The 4,703-nt window shown below is 41.0% G+C and overlaps 1 pseudogene; it reads left to right on the forward strand.

Moving 5' to 3' along the window:
• Positions 1-2,372: 2,372 nt before the first annotated feature.
• On the forward strand, positions 2,373-3,553 carry LOC106633862 (large ribosomal subunit protein eL31-like; annotated as a pseudogene).
• Positions 3,554-4,703: the final 1,150 nt, after the last annotated feature.

Consider the following 4,703-nt stretch of genomic DNA (forward strand, 5'->3'; position numbering starts at 1 on the left):
TTTGGGGAGAATTTTCAGGGTCTCACCCACTTCAGAAGCATTTACTTATCATCAGCATTAAGTATGATAGTTCAAAGCAGCATTGCCTGTTTCTGAAAATCAATTCCATAGTAGACTTTGCTGCCTCAGCTTTTTTTGGACTAACTCTTACAAAAATGACTGGTTCCAGCTTCGGAAGTCCTGGGTTGGGGTCCAGTTTTCCCACATAATCACTGTATAAACTCATTCAGGTTGTTTAACTTCCCTGATTATCCAATGATAAAGTGCTAAATCATCACAAAACATTTCATTTTAAATTCCTTTATACTTAAATTCGTTATTTTTGTATGGATTTCCCAATTTTTCTTATTAGAGCAGCTCAAGTAGTATGTTTCCAAAGCAGAGCTCTTTAAACCCTGTTTTCTTTTCTCCCCTTCTCTCTCTCTCTCTCTCTCTCTCTCTCTCTCACTCTCTCTCTCATACTAATGTGCCCACACCTACACCACTTCTCTCTCCCTTTGTTTCAGAATACTTAACTCCAGGGTGACTTAGGTTGCCATTTACTAATAGGTGCAACTTGTGTGAAAGGATGAGCATTTTGAAGAACTGGGTGAAAACTCAGTTGGAAAAGCACAGGAAGCCTCTAAATGAGAGACAGCTGAGTTGGGACAAGCACACAGAGTGCAGACTAAACTACGCCCGTGCAAGGTGCAGGTAGGTGGGCTACATTCACATGATCCTCCTGCTTTCTCTGCTGCTGCGCCGGACTTCAGGGCACTGTTTAGGATTAGGCACAGTGGTGCCGGTGGGGAGGGATGAGGGAAGGCGGAAATCTTATCTGGTTGCTTTTAGGCTGTGCTTGCCTGGGGCAGTCACATTTTTCTAATTTGTACAAAGGTGTCATCTGGATTAATCGGAGTTGTGGTAGAATTAGTCTAAATTTCAGCAAAAACTACTATGAGTAAATATTGAGTCACTGAGAAAGATTTTATTTTTTATTTTTAGAGACGAAGTCTCGTTCTTTTATCCAAGCTATCATACCTCACTGCAGCCTCCCACTCCTGGGCTCAAGTCATCCTCCTGCTTCAGCATCCCTAGTAACTAGGATTACAGGCATGAGCCACTGCGCCTGGCGATTTTTAATAGACAGGTCAGGAAATGCCTAAATTGTAGCCGGGGTCTAGGTTACACAAAGGTGGGAACTCTGATGGATTTGAAAGAAAAGGTGGACCATCTTTCTAAGATGGGTCTACATCAATGCAATGACTGCTTTAGTCAAATGCTTTAATGAAAAACTAAATAATGCTTGCTATTGAAACAGCAGACTGACACATATTATTGACAACTCATGTACATAAATATTCTTGGATCGAGTGACTCTAAAATATCATAAGAAAATATAAAAAACAGATGCAATTAATGCTTAATTTCGCTTGATTTTTGCTAGCAGGGTTTGGAGGGCCTTTCTCCTTTACTCTGGGCCTAATGTCATTTTGACTGTCCCTTGGCCCACTTAAATCAGCCTCCAGTCTTTGAAAAGAGGCCATGGCACACTTTAGATAGGAAGCAGACAAAATAAGGTCAAATAAAAGTCCGAGTAAGGTGGGCCGCAATTCTTCTTCTCATGCATTTCAAATTAAGAGGGACTGTAAGGGTTAACTATAAAGTATTCCACCTTGAACCCCCGCACTCTCTTTATCTAGCACACCATAATAAAAGATCAAGAGTTCCTGCTTATTATCTTATTTTTCCTGCTTGCTCCACCAGGCTAAGGCCCAGTCTGGTTATGGATTAACACGGTGATCAATAGTAAGCCTGCTGTCTCTCTCTCGGCAGGGGAAAATGAACTCAAAATGCAGTCAAACTCTTATTGATCAAGGATATAGGTCTCACTTTCATTACCTCTGTCTCCTGATAACCCACAAATAATGTGATGAGTTGCTAATCTCTCTGATTTTCAATGGACCCTTCACCCTTCCTGTCTGCACATTGCAGCTTTTATTTTCATCTTGATACACACTCTGTGTAATTCATGTAGCACTAACTCTCACTCTCTTACCGTCAGTCCTGGTCAATCAGAGTTAATAATATCGCTCTTCACTGGGGATGGAGGCTTCAGCCAGTTCAAAATAGAATGTCTCCAAACGAGGCAAGGAAATGCAAGATGCAGACAGCTCCTTTCAAGGACAGAGAGATGTGAAGTCTTCTTGGTGAAGCAACACTCAAATCCCAAGATCTGACCTGCTTCTACCAAGGTAGAAGATTCACAAACTTAAACGTTCAAGTCTCTTGCATGGCTAATTTTATCTTAGCTTCTGTTTCTCAGAGGACATGAACGGAGTGATGCAAAGCTTTTTACCCTGGTGGTGCTAGGAGTGGGTCCCCTCCTTCTTGGTGCCTAAATGGTCATGGAATTTCTATTAAATAGCTGGAGAGAATACCATGGGAACCTAGAGAGAAGCGGACCTTTAAAATATTGTGCTTATTTATTTATTTATTTGAGACAGAGTCTCGCTGTGTTGCCCAGGCTGGAGTGCAGTGGTGCGATCTTGGCTCACCTCTGCATCCTGGGTTCATGCGATTCTCCTGCCTCAGCCTCCTGAGTAGCTGGGATTACAGGCATGAGCCACCACACCCAGCTAATTTTTGCATTTTTAGTAGAGATGGGGCTTTACCTTGTTGGCCAGGTTGATCTTGAACTCCTAACTTCAACTGATCTACCCACCTTGGACTCCCAAAGTGCTGGGATTACAGGCATGAGCTACTGCGCCTGGCCTCTTTATTTTATTTTTTATCTGTCTATCTATCTATCATCTATCTATCTATCTATCATCTATCTATTATCTATCTATCTATTGACATGGTTATGAGACTGTCTAATTTTTTTTTTTTTTGGTAGAGACAGGATTTTGCCATATTGCTTAAGCTGACCTCGAACTCCTAGGCTCAAGCCATCCACCTGCCTCGGCCTCCCAGAGTGCTGGGATTACAGGAGTGAGCGAGCGGCCATGCCTGGCCTGTGTTGATTTATTTAATTAAAGGTAGAGCAATATAACAGAAACAATGTGGCTTTTGAGTCAAAAGCCCTACTTTAGAGTCTTAGATAGTCCACTTATGCAGGGAAACGAGGACATCGTGGGAAAAAATATCACTTAACTTTTCTTTAGAAAATTTTCATCTGCTTTATACATAAAAATGGTCTTCCTTTCCAACTTAGATTTGGCAGAATGGCTCCTGCAAAGAAGGGTGGCGAGAAGAAAAAGGGCCATTCTGCCATCAATGAGGTGGTGACCCGAGAATACTCCATCAACTAGTGTCCCCTTGGGCACTCTAAGAGATTCGAAAATTTGCCGTGAAGGAGATGGGAACTCCAGATGTGCACATTGATACCAGGTTCAACAAAGCTGTCTGGGCCAAAGGAATAAGGAATGTCCCATACAAAATCCGTGTGCGGTTGTCCAGAAAACGTAATGAGGATGAAGATTCACCAAATAAGCACTATACTTTGGTTACCTATGTACCTGTTACCACGTGAAAAAATCTACAGTCAATGTGGATGAGAACTAATCGCTGATCAAATACATTAAATGAAGTTGTAAAATTGTAAAAAAAAAAAAAAAAAAAGGACCCAAATCAGTTTTAGGAAAATGATTCCTGTCACAAGCATGGTTATTTTTTTAGTTTATTAGTAACATAACTTTACTACCATTTTTGGGGGGATTCTGCAACTTATGACTTTTTTAAAGCAAAGCAAAAAGAAAGGAAAAAACCCTTCAAATTTCATAATGTGTGATATTGCTTGGGCATTTGGCTTATCAGAGATCCTCAAGTATAAAATGGCATTGAACACAGGTATAAAAAAGACAACTAATACTCACTGTTTTCCTCAGCTGAATTGTTAGAATTGAATTCAAACAATGGTTGCTTTTACCTCTTCGATATAAAACCCCAGGAAGGCTCACCTACCTGAATCACTTTTGTGAGTAAAATCATAATATTTTCTGCTGCCAAACTGATTAAAATAAGTTACCATGACACCAATTCCTCATTCCTGAAGAAGATACGAGATGACCAGCTGCAACTAAGCAAATACTTTGCTCGCGTTCAGCCCATAGGGTCTGAATGCTGTTTTCCAGCTCCAGTCCAAACGATTTGCACACCTGTTGAAGAGAAAGTAAAATATGACAGTGGTACAAACTCCGGGGGATTAAAGCGATTTTCACTGAGCTCTTAAAGCTGAGGTAATTGCAGGTCTCATTTTCTTCTTTTGTTCTGCAGAGCTGCATGTGAAATTTGACAACAAAGTCCTTGCCCCCTTTTTTGCAAGGGACTGGGTGGCAATTTCTTCAGTTTTCCCCCTTTCCTCTGTGCTGAGTCACTTTTGAAATTCTCTCATTTCCTTTGGCTTCATGGGATAAGATAAAAGGAAAATCTATCCAGGGCAGGCTTTTGTTTATTGGGCAGATTTTGGAAGTAACTTTAGAAGTATGTTTTTTTTTTAACCTATCCTTTTAAAATTCTGATATCAGACAGCTGAGAGAATGAGAGGAAAAGGTGGTTGGTGAAGGCTGGTGAGAAAGCTTACCCTGCTTATTTTGTAAACACAGGAGGAGAAGGCACTCAGGGAATGCTCCCCTCTTGGTGTTCTCTGTGTTCTCATGGTGTGCAGTGTCATATACATCCAGTCTCTGATTTGCTGTACTTCCCAGGCTGAACATATGCTG

The sequence above is a fragment of the Pan paniscus genome, chromosome 16 (assembly GCF_029289425.2).
Source record: "Pan paniscus chromosome 16, NHGRI_mPanPan1-v2.0_pri, whole genome shotgun sequence".
In the NCBI taxonomy this organism is placed as follows: Eukaryota; Metazoa; Chordata; class Mammalia; order Primates; family Hominidae; genus Pan; species Pan paniscus.